This window comes from Canis lupus, chromosome 36 (genome assembly GCF_048164855.1).
Source record: "Canis lupus baileyi chromosome 36, mCanLup2.hap1, whole genome shotgun sequence".
Classification (NCBI taxonomy): Eukaryota; Metazoa; Chordata; class Mammalia; order Carnivora; family Canidae; genus Canis; species Canis lupus.
The window spans coordinates 9819885-9833160 of NC_132873.1; the positions used below are offsets into that span (position 1 = coordinate 9819885).

The window sequence follows — 13276 nt, forward strand, 5'->3', positions numbered from 1 at the left end:
ATTGGTCCAAAAATCTGGGTTCTTTATTTTTCTTTTCATTAGGATACTTGCAATTTCTTCAGAGTCCCCACTGGTGACCTCCATTTGTTATTTTTAGACTGTGATTCCTCTCCATATAGGCAAGTTATAGCGTCTTTTAGTATTCTGCTTCCAGCTTCTTTTTGCCGTGGTCACTATGTGCCTTCAGAAGGTCATCTTGGACAAAGCTCTTTTCAAGATTTTTCATGCTATCTTTCTTGTGTGGCATCCACAGCCAATCACAAGAAATATGGCCCCTCCCTTGCCATCACAAGAAGAGTCCCTTAATGCCTAGGGTGTCAGGTAAGCATGGCAGCTAGCTATTCTCTTGCCTCAAGACACTTTTATTTTTATTTTTGTAGTAAATCATGAACTAGCTTTCATATTGCTCCACACCTAGAGGACTCAATCAAATTCTCGGAATGATTTTCTTGGAGACATCCACCTGTGGTATAGCAGGAAGGGAGAGAGCTCTTCCTCCCAACCTAGAGAGAAAGGAGGGCAAATGTCACAGGACTCTGACTTGTGTGAAAAATATCTTCTTTTCCAAATCTCACATTTGAATGAATTCTCAGTCCTTTTTTAAAAATCAGGTGTGGAGGGTGGGTGATATTACCAGAATCATTTCTCAACACTTTTTACAATTCTGGCATAGATGATTCAGCATCTCAGTGTGGAATGTGAGGATAAGTATACTGACTACTGCCCATGTCATAGAACTGCTAAACATTTTAGAACTGCAATATCAGTGGAAGTCTCCCTTTAACACTCATACATTATTACCTAAGATATTTTCAAAGAGTGTTGGAATAGTACCTATCATGCTAGTACCTTGCTCTCCTAGCCCTTAGCTCAGTATCAGTGCACAAAAATATTTATTAAATAAATAATAAATTATGATGGATTCACTCTTGAGGCTATTACCCATAGGTTGATAAATATATTGACACATACTTATGGCTACTGTATGTATGTAATTTATGTATTATGTATGTATGTATATGCATCACACATAAATATGCATACATAGTTACTGTGTCACACTATTCTAGGAGATATGTGGTCTATATAAATTGAGTTACAGTCTTGAGAATGCTATTTACATAGATAATAGAATAGTATGTCCCAAAATTGTAAAAACCCTTGGACTTTCTACCTGTATCATAAATATGCATTATTTCGGCACCTGGATATATTTCATGTATTTAGTTTATCATATTTGTTAAACATCTACTATATAGTAGGAGTATATTAGATGATATAGATGGCGTTAGAAGTCTACAGAGATATGTAAAACAAACAAGTAATTACAAGTACATGAAAAAAATATATAAATATAGAAACAATTAGAATAAATTGCATTTAAATGTTAATAATTATTTTGTTTTGGTAACTACAAATGAGTTTTTATTTTTCTGTTTACTTCTAAATATTTCCTTATATATGCATGCATGAATTTTATAATGAAAAATAAACACTATTCTAAATGATCTAAGATGCTGATATTTTAAGTTTTCAGATCAAGCCAACACATATTTACTACCCAATATTTAAAGACAATTTTAGCCAAAACAATTTATCTAAAAATCACCTAACACCTGAGAGAAAAATCCATCAACTTGAAAATTGGGTGACAGGCAATAAGCTGGAAGACTGGGCCATGCTAATTTAGTTGTTTATGATCCTGTGCCACCAAGGAAACATCAATAACAAATTATTGACTGAAATTGAAGCTGAAGATTTATGCAGTCTGTTATAAGGAATATCTAGAATAATTAGCATATTACCAACACACTAAAACATTTCTAGTCACTTCCACAGTTTTGAGGGTTGTTTTGTTTTTGCTTTTGTTTTTAATTCTTGTATCATTGTAATTTAAAATATCACCAGAATGGATTGTTGCTGAAAATAAGCTATTTATTTACCTACTGTTTATCTAGCATATAATGAGGAAACAGTATGGTCATTAGATGATGATTTAAAAACTTACTAAATGATAAATTTCAATCACATCCTATAAGGATGAGAGGAAAGAAAATTAACCACATTGTCAACATCTTGAGTTACTTCGATACTAGTCTCAGCACTTAAGATGAACTCTTAATACAAATGGTATAGATTACTTGAGTAATGAGCTTATTGATCACTGAAGTTTTGCCATGAAACTTAGAGGACCTCAGAGAAAAACTATTGAATCTTAGACCTTAGGAGAACACCCATTTCACTAACATCTACGAAGAGAATTATGTCATATTTATTTACAACTAGTTGCCATAGCAATTTGTCAGTGTCCTGACAATAACACATGAGCACAACACATCCATACAGTGTGATTCACATCCCAAAGTACATTTTTGGATGTTGAGTTATAATGCTTATGACAAATGTTACATTATTACTCAATACATAGATACAGATTCACAATCTGGTGCTAGAGACGTAAGAGACCTTATGTTTAGATATAATAAGTGAGGCTAAAATTATTAAATAACTGCTTGTGAATTAAATATAATTCTGTAATTTTCCTTAATATTCATGTCATCGCTTATAACTTTAAAATTTTTGCACAGTAACTTGCACACTGGTAGTTTCAATAACAAAATAATATACGCAAAATACAGTAAATTTTATTTTCAAAATAAAATTAATTTTATTTTCAACATAACTCATTCTTGGAGTTAAAAATTTGCATTTAGGCTATGGTTAAACAAACTAGTATATTCTAAGAAATGCACTTACAAATGATAAAAGCAAATATACTCTAACAACTTTTTAAGGAGCATCTGACTATATTCATACTTGTTTATAACTTTTCTTTATTGGTTAATAAAATTCTATCTTTTTAACTTCAAAAGCCAGAGAGTTAGGTCCATAATATTAGTTTTCAGTAGTATTACTCTTCCTCCTAGCATCTTGATTTCTTTGTAATATTCATTAAGTTGGCACAAGTAAAATGAAACTCTATTTAATCAATGGAAACTTTTATCATGAGTACATGACATAGTCTCAAACTTTGATAAGCTGAGGCATAACTCAAAATACTGGATTTTTCCCTTTTTTAAAATTTAATAACTTGTTTTTGAATTTGCAAGAATATGTTCAAATACCCCAAATCTGGAAGCAAATGGTCTTTCCCTCCTGTAAACAGACCTTACATAAGTATCATAGAAAGGAGCCTCAAACATTCCTTTTCAGTTTTATCTGCAATATCTATGTCTCAAACCACAAATTATTAAAGAATAATTTTTAAAAATTCAGGTTTTGTGATGGATAAGTGATGCCAATATATGACAAGGTCACAGAATGCATGAACTGGTTATCAAATACCATGGTATTAGCTTTTGCTCTATGTAAAAGCTATACTGGTAAAATTCAAGGTAATTGTTCTAGTTTGGGGAATTTTATGAAAAGTGTCTGTCACATAAGTCCATCTTATGGCAAAGGATACATGTGACCTCCAGAGGCATTATTACTAGAAATATGAGTATAAGCAAGTCAAGTAACCAGCCAGGTCCTGCTCATTCAGCTGGTATTACAGATGTTACATCAATCTACATGAAGAACTTACTCAGAGACCCTAATTAGTAATATGGGACATGAACTATCCCCTTCTGTTTCCCCTCATATAGCTGTCATTTAATATTTCAGGAGAAATAGATATCCTAACACTGTTAGAATATTAAAAACATTCATGGAAACTTTACCACTTAAATACTTTTCTTAAAAGTTACTATTTTTATAAGTGCTATGCTGAGCAGAATATTTTACTGTGAATAGTGATTTGGTTACATTTAGTGACATGTTTAATGAAAACATTTCAAATTCATAGAGATATCTTTAAGTGATCTTTGTTTTGTACAGTTAATTAATAACACTATATTTTGCTAAATGATGTTTTTGTTCATCCTTAAAACTAGAATATAAAAGTAATATATAGGTGGTACTAAATTTACAGATATGAAAATTTTTACTCAGTCTACATTAACCACAAAATTGTGATTTAACAGCTTTGAAAGAAAAATAATTTTAATTTGGTAGAAAATCTTAATTGGCTTTCATTGATTCTCAGATGTCAGAGTACCAACCTATAACTTAGATAGGTAAAATCATTTATATTTGTTTTCATTGACCATTGGAAGAAAAATATAGGACATGTATTTCTGGAATCAACAAATTACCAGTGTTATCACAGAACTAAAACCTAGTCTTGATGTATTACATTAGATTTTTCTTTTCTGCCTTCAATGTTTATAAAGAGAGATAAATGAAAATAATTATAAGTGAGCTTACCCATTAGATTGTGTCCATTTTCTTATAAAATTAGAAGAATGTCATTTACTGAGAGTCAAGATATCCTTACATTCATTTGTATAATTGTTCATTTATTCAACAAATATTTCTACATTTCAGGCTTGGGATGGGCAATGAGGTAAAATGATGAGCAAAACATGCAAAGCCCCTTCCCTTATAGATCTCAAAGGCTACTAGTATATACACGGGGGCGGGGGAAGTAATCATTAAAAAATATGGTAGATATTATAATTTAAGAAAGACAAGATATTACAGAGGTACAGAACCAAGTCACCCATTAATTAATGGGAAGTCAAGGAGAAACTTTCATAAAAGAGTAATTAATATCTAATAATTTTTTAAATATCTAATAATTTAACATTAAGAATCAGTAGGAGTGAGTCAATTAACAGAATGGGAATATGAGATCTAAGATGAGAGTGGGAATAGAATGGTACATTAGAAGAATTGAATAGGGATTTTTTTTTTAAATGGCTTGAGCATGATCCAGGAAGTAGCAGAATGAAGATATAAGAAATGGTCATATCATGAAAGGTTTTGTAAGCAACGTCTTAGAGTTTGGACTTTACCTCAAACTAAACAAATGAAAAGCAACTATGATAGCCAACCTCCAAAATGGTACCCAGTGATCTTTGATTCCTATTATTCACATCCTTTTGAACCAAACCACTCCTGAATCATAGGCCCACAGAAATGGTGAAGAAAGGAAGTGATTTTTTGTTGTTTTAGGCAACAAAGTTTTGATGTGATTTCTTACATAGCATTAGTTATGTATTAGTAGTAACCTACTAAAGTTTTTGTGTGTTTTTTTTAAATAGGTAAAACAATGAGATATTTAAACATGGAATGCCATGATCAGATTTTCATTTCAGAAAAATCTCTTTGGCTACATTGTGTAGAAAGGCTACAGAAAGACAAAATACCAGGTAAATAGACTATCTTAGTATTTCAGACAAGAAGTGATGGTACCCTAAACTAGAATAAATATTTAATATTATTGCATTTGTCTTCACTGTTACATTTGCATTTACTGATATTTTAAAAATAAAATATGGATTCTTTCTGGACAATTTTTAGAATGATAACAGATGAAAATTTAAAATCAATTATCATCTAGACTTCTCATTTAAGTAAACACTCAAGAAACCTCATAAAAGTATAAACAAGTGAGTAAAAATTTTATTCACTCAACCATTATTTGTTGAAGCTATGCCAAATGAAAATATACCCTGATACTTTTCTGCCTCCTGAAGTTGATGTCAGCTATTCAGTAGACTGACAAAGAGCCCCAAAAGTGCTAACAATTACTGACCCTGTCACCTCAGTTCTGCAATGACTGTGGAAATCTCCACTGTGGTAGTGTGCAATAACCACACTCAGCAGCAATTTCCAAAATGATACACTTTACTTTGCCAGGTCTGTAGCAGATGCAACACAATTTGCCAAAGCACAAGAGAGTAAAGTGGAGCTTATTTCTTTACTTTCCCTGTAATTATCTGTATTATTTGAGATATCGATTCAACTCACTATTCTCTATAGCAAATTATTTTCTCTGATTGCCAGTATTTTTTGATTTGCATAAGTCCTGGATCTTTTTTTAAAAGGAAAGTTGGTTTTATTAGGAGCTTGCTTAATGTTTTTCACTAAAGTACCAAATATCCCTACTATGACTGACCTTTTTCCTCATGTTTAAGTGACAGTTCTAAGATGCTGTAAGTCCTCTTTCTTAAGACTAAAAAGTAAATTTATTATGTTAAGGGAGTTTAAAAGTACATTGGAATGCTAGAAGAATATAAACTGTGGTATTAAATGCCCTCTACTTAGATTTTTGCCTTAAAAAAATGCTTTCTTAAGAATGCCATTAATGCACGAAGCTTCTAAAACAAAGTTATTCCAAATCTCTTCCACTGCATTCATGCCTACAATTACATCTACTCTGTTCCCTCCCTCCCCTCCCCATAACTTCCCCCTCATTCTTTCTAAGTAGATACTATACAATTTTTAAAAAAACTTTAGCATTTACCTCATCCACATCCAAAAGACTCTTTTCTATAAAGGAATAAACTGAAGTACAGATGGATTAAATGTCCAGATTAACATGACTCAATTTAATGTCAAGGCTAGTCTAAATATGAGTTTCTTAAATTTTGTTTCAATTTTTTTTTTCTAATTCCTGTTGCTACTTCCATACTTCAGCTTGCCCTAATCTTTAGTGTGAATAAATTCCACCATTTCCTTGACTACATTTATGGCCAAGCTCAGTTCACTGACCACACTACAAGTAGAATCCGTCTTCTAACATATAAATCTGAATGTCAGGCCCATCTTAATACTTCTCAATAACTCCTCAATGCCCTCAAGATAAAGTTCAAATTCACTGAATTGGCTTTTTCTTTTAAATGTCCTCTATTTCCTTCAAATTATATTCAAATTATTTTTCCTTCAACTTTGAAAATGAATAAATAATCATTGTATCTAACATTTATCAAATGTTTAGTCCAACAAATGGTAAACTTAAATCCAAAACAGGCATGTTGCTAGGTTCTTCACAAAGTTTCCGGAGAGAGAGCTGACCTATGTGGTTAAGTAATGGGCTATGATGTCATTGTCTAGGCTCCAGTCCCAGCTCAACCTATTACTAGCTATGTGTTACTAATCCTCTCTTTGCCCTGCCTCACCTGCTAAGGGAATGAAAGAAATTAGCACATACAAAACCTGCCAAAAAAAGGAGTACTTAGTAACAGTGGCTATTAATTCTTGGTGCAACTCTATGGTGAAGTTACTTTTATTATCTTCACTTTGCACTTGAGAAAATTATCAAGGAGAACTTTTCATATCTGATGGTAAAGCTGCCCCGTGAATAAACAGACAGGAGACAAGCGCTGAGAAGGATAGCCATAGGAAGAAGAGGATGGGGGTGGGGGGCATTCTTTCTGGGTTGTCTGTGTAGTCCTGATTTTATATCTAGGAAGGCATTCTCATAAAGTAGGTGAATATTGTGCAAGTTTGTCCCCCTGAGAAGCAGATGCCAAGCCAAAGTGAGAAGTACAAAATTACCTTGGAAAGTAGTATCTGTGAAGAAGCAGGAAAAAGGACTGGGCAGGGGAAACTGCCAGATAGCAAGGAGATCTGACAAAGTCTCTGGCACTCAGTTGGGAGCCTCAGAGCAGAGATCACCCCTTAGAGATGTGCCCCATTGAAAAGAAATGGCAAGGTGCTTATACTAGATTTTGGCTTAGTCACTTACTGAGGCTCCTCGTAGGAGAAGATGGCCCTAACTCAAGCTGAGGTGAACCTGAGTTTAATGGATGCTTCTCACAGCTGGGCAATGAGTCCTTTCTTGAAAAGGAAGCTGATCTGTGTACCTCTGAAGCATCTGCTACCGACGGTAAGAGCCACTCAACTGCTAGCCAAGAGTAGGAGAGACTTCTGTCAAGATGTTTTTATCCTGGAGTTCCATATGGAACTGGGACATCAGTAGAAATATGAGGAATCACACTAGATTCTGTGTTTGTTTCACAGTTTTCTAACACCTAGTTTTAGTAAAATCTTTTAAATATTGGTGTTCTCTTAGCAAATGGAAGATCAAAAGAAGTGCCATTTGACCACATTAGATCAGAATATTACAAAGGGAATAAGTAGCAGCACTAGAGAATAGGATATTGAAGTCCCTAATACTCTGAACAAACTAGTATCAGCAAGGCCAGTCTGGATTGTGCTTCAGTAACAAATGACTCCAACATATCTGTGAAATTATAACACAAAGATTTCTTTCTCACTTATCATACATATCCATTGTTGGTTGCCTGTAGCTTTGTCATTAGCATCTTCTTTTAGGACACAATATGTCCCCTTATCATAGGAGAGGGGAAAAGAGAATGGCTAAGCATGTACCAACTCTTAAAGCTTCTACCACAAACCAATATCTTATACTTTTGTTCACATTTCATTGACCAAAACACCCCATATGGGTATACATGAGTTCAATTTTTATGGCCAGGTATAATCTTTCCACAGAGAAGGGTCGAACGTACAGGTGAACAATAACACAGTCCATGATAAAACCCAGGGAGGAGCCCACTTCAGTGAATATGGGTGCCAGCACTACTTACTGTCAGGCTTCGTCTCCCATGAGGAAGTTATTTTATTTAGGGCCAATCTTAAATCTTCTTGACTTATTTCAACTAAAGAAACAGGCCTTTCCAAAGAACAGTCAAAAGAAAATCCACTTTGAAATTTTAATTTTGTAAAATTGCTCTCTTGTAATTCAATAAATTGTAACATGCTCAGATCTCAGCTTCTGTGTGCTGCAGATTATGATATATTATGAAGTATCATTATATGATGAAAAATTTTTGAAAATTTAAAAAGACTCTACAAAGGTGTACTCTTATTGTTCTTATATCATAATTGGTATTGCCTCCCCTTCCTTTTGGTCCCAGTTGGCTTCTTAGGTTCCCATGTCACTGCAGACTGTAATCCTCTTTACATATAGATCATCTTTAAAAAGATGCAGAAATAAAAGCAATTTTAGAAACATCTAAGAAATCCTCAATAAAAGGAAATGGAGAATTTAAACAATCTGTACAAGGAGAGAAAAGGGGCTTCATACAGATATTGGAATTGTTATCAACAGACAACACTCAGTTTCATTTAAGACAATCTTTTTTTTTTCCACTTGGTACATGATGCATTAAAAATGAAAAAGAATGAAAATTGTTTCCTCAAAGTGAAAGAACCACAGAGAAATAAATGTAATGTCTAAAATATAAAGCTTCATGGGCATGATTATCCTTTCATTAAGATGTAAGCAACATTCTAGGAAATGTTGTGGTCCTAATTACAGTATGATGGAATATACATTTGTCTCAAAAATAACTCACTTGAGAAATATGTAATATTCATTATAACAGCCAAAACTTTAAAAAAGACACAAATATGGTGTGTTATTTTTCGATATCTCATAAATAATACCTAAAGAGTTCAGGCTAGATTTTTCAAAAGAAGATAGGATGCTTTGAAAATGAGCTAACATTATGTATAAATTCCATTCATATGTATTTTAGTGAAGAAATACATATATATCTATGGAAATAATTTCTTTAATAGTTCTTTAATAGTTAGAGACTAGGGGCACCTGGATGGCTTAGTTGCTTTGGCCTCTGACTCTTGGTTTCAGCTCAGGTTGTGATCTCCCAGTCATGGGATCAAGCCCCGTGTTGAGCTCCATGTTCAGTCCAGAGTCAAGGCATGAAAGTTTCAATCCAAGCCATAGAAAGTTAGATGCTTCTAGTGCTCATGTGCCATCCTAAACCTGATTGTTTAGTTTCTTCTTTCTTTCTATCCCTTGCTTCATTTCCGCTCTGAGAAGAGTGGCCTGAATTGAACATGAAACACTCAAGGTGGCAACAGGCAAAGGATCCCTCTATCCATTCTGGACCCATATTCTTAGTCCTGGGCCATGAAAAGCTGAGTGAGGCCCAGGGGCTACAGAACCCCATATGCTTATCTGTGGTTTGCAGACCCAAGAGTCCAGTCAAGGCAAGAGTCACTCAGTTCCCCATTAGAGCTCTAGGTTTTCAAAGGTTGTAGCATGACAATCCAAACCATTCAGCAAACAACTCTAGAAAGGGAATAGAGAAACAAGCACAAAGAGGATAAAAAGGTCACATGCCAATTGGACAGAGAAAGTGGAGGGATTTGGGGAAAATCTGGCACATTCAGGCTGTATTTACTGGATACGATATTTAGAAAAATCAATTTTAATTCTAACATCTTTTTAACTCCATCAACAGAACTTCAAACACAGCAATGATTTCTTCCTTCCTCAGTTACCCTTTTGGCCAGAATGTTTAGTCTAGGAAGAATTAACAAGCTGCTAGAACAAGAAAGGAGAATCATGAGGGATGAGGAAAAGGTTGAGACATATATACAGAAGCATAAATCTCCTGGCTGCTTTCTCCAAGAGTCAGGTCATTCTGCTTCATACAATAGGTGATGAGGATAATGGTGCTATGACATAGGTCCCAGCACAATTTTGGTGCAATTGGTACAATTATTCAGAGCTGGGAGGCAGAAATTATACTTCTCATTTTGGCCCAAAGAAAGATGTTCAAGCATATTTACTGCTCAGTTTATCCAGCAACTTCAATTCTTCCTCTTTGGATGCCTTGTAATATTTTATTTTAACCAATTCATCCTTGTAGGCTCTATTTTCATATAAGGCAGCCAGGGTCTCCAGATCAACCAGAGTCATCCACATTAAAAATGACCTGTTGTAATCCTTTGTTTCTAAATGCAAACTAGGTATCAAGATTCCCACAGTTTGAGATTGTTTTCCATGCAATAACTTGAGGATCTTTTCAACCTTTTTTTTTTTTTCCTTTAGGTCTCTGACAGAGGTTTTTTTTCTTCTGCCGATTTGCATCTTTGGAGAATAAATACTCAAATTCACTAGTATCCTGAATAGGTACTTCCTTCTAAGGAATCACAGAAAGTTGGTGTATCATTTTGGCTTTTTAAAAATCACTTATTTGTATTCTAGTCAAGTAAAAAGGCTTCATGGGACAACTTGGCTCAATGTGTGGCCTACAAGGATTTTGGATGGAAGAAAGGCCAACTCTGGAAAAAGAGTCCAGGAGGAGGTGGGAGTGCATGTCCTGGGGGTGTTGGAGCAGGAGGAGGCCCCCACTGTTGGGCAGAGTATGGGAGTTCGGAAGTGGTAGCAGAGGAGTTGGAGGCCCAGCACTTGGTGGTAGAGGAGGTGGTGGAGGTGGTGGTGGAGGTTCTGATGGCAAAGGTCCAAGTCCAAGTAGGAGAGAAGGGTGGGGAGGGATGGCTGCTGGTAGGGGTTTTGTGGGAAGGGAAGGTGATGACTTTTGCTGACTCCGTGAGATGCCTTCCACAGACTGAAGTGGTACCTGGATGGCTTTGTTGTCATTTGGGGGAGACAGTTGGCTTAAAGAGGAGATATTCAGCTTTTCGGGTATTATCTGATTACTTCTGGTTATCTTGCCCTCACTTTCACAGTTTTTGAGGAAAGTCTCTTTGTCTGGATGCACACATTTCTGTGCGTCTTTGGAGAACTGTTATTTTCAGTGGAGATACACATATCTCTCATATCTCACATTCTCCTCACCACCAATGTTCTATCTTGTGTTTGAGATTTTCATGAGTAAACAATGCATGCTCACGTTGGATATGAAATGCCTAAAGTTCAAGCCGAGCCTGTAGGTTTTCAATTTCAACTTTATGTTCCCTCTTCAAGTATAATATAGCAGTTTGGTATTCTGATGTGGTGTACTTCAATCCCACCTTTTCTTCTGTGTCTTTCATCTTTGGGGGTGGTCAGACAGCTTAGAGTCTGCCTAGCATCCTATCGTTCTCCGCTCAGCAGGCCTGGCTGTGGTCAGGCTTCTTTCTGAATGGCATCCTCCTTAAGCTCATTTTTCACATCTTTGAAATAGAGTCATGAGACCAAATAAAAGAGAAAACCAGAGACATCCTTAGGCTTTTCTTTCCATTTGAGTTTTATATCATCTTCCCTGCCTTCATGGCATGGCAATGTATTAGTTTATTATTGCTGCTATAACAAAAGACCACAAACCTAGTGGCTTAAAATAAGCTGAATTTATTCTCATCATATCACCTTCTCTTATTCTTTGACAAAACTTCCTTCTGCCTCCCTCTTGTAAGATTACATTATAATCTTAATGTGATTACATTTAGGACAGATTCAGAAAAAAAACAAATAATCTATCTCAGGATCCTTAGTTTAATCATATTTACAAAGTCCCTCTTGTCATAGAAGGTAATATTTATAGGTTTCAGGGATTATAACCTGATATTTGAGAAGAACCATTATTCAGCCTACTAAATGGTACAAGTCTTATAATATATAATAATGTTGTCTTATTTCACTCTAAATATATGACCATAAATGACAAATAGCATTTGTTAATGCTCCACGATCCCACTATACTGTATACTTAGTCTGACACTATCCAAAATTAGTATTTCAAACCTCCTCCTTTTTCCAGTGATTGCCCTACCTCCAGCCTTAGCTCTTTTCCACTTATTCTCTCTTCTCAAATGATGATCCTGATAAAATAGATTCAGTGTAAAGCTTTCCCATTTTCATTACAGAATGTACCTGCCTACCTATAACTAGGCTTATATCCATCCCCCCTCTGGTTTTTTTGCATTAAATGAAATGTCTCTATTCATATCAAATCTCTCTATTTGTGCTCTAGCTCCCACTGCTGCTCACTCCTCATGAACTTGGCTCCTGCAATTGTCTGCTCTCTTGCATCATCTTTACTGAATCAAATCCTAGCAGTATACATATTCTAAAATCTTCTTACTTTAGAAAACCAGCTTTTCTAAGCACACTTCCCTGCAGCTATAATTCCTCTTCTTGGTTCACTTTCACAATACACTTATTGGAAGACACTGTCTATTGTCTGTCTTTTCTCCTTCACAGAGAAAGAGAAAAATGATTGACAGATTAAGAATGTATTTAGAGGACAGCATCAAAAACACTTGTTGATCTATTTGATGCAGCAGGTAAGTAAAAGAAAGGAACAAGAATAACTCCTAGTTTGGGTTTTTTTTTTTCACTTGAATAATTTTGTGGTATCATTCACCGAATTGATGAGTATAAAAGAGGAATAATTTTAAGATAAAGTTGCAGAGTCAGTTTTTTTCCATATAACTCCATCACTCAACTGAAATAGCTCTTAGAACAAGTGACCCCCATGCTCCAATGCTAATTTCAATAGCTATTTACTCTTTTAATTTTGCTGGATCTCCAGCTAAATAATTGGTTATTTGCTTCTTCTTGAATGATTTTTTTGGAAATATTTTATTTATTTATTTGAGAGAGAGAGAGCGTGAGTGAGCACAAGTTGGGGGGAACTGCAGAGGGAAAGGGAGAAGCAGGCTTCCC

General features: G+C 35.0%; 1 protein-coding gene and 1 pseudogene across 9 annotated transcripts in view; both read right to left on the bottom strand.

The window, feature by feature from the left end:
• The window catches only part of SPAG16 (sperm associated antigen 16), a 908675-nt gene that overhangs the window by 583964 nt on the left and 311435 nt on the right, over nt 1-13276 (bottom strand). The window lies entirely within an intron of this gene.
• Nucleotides 10144-13276, bottom strand: part of LOC140625353 (formin-1 pseudogene) — a 44139-nt pseudogene continuing 41006 nt past the window's right edge.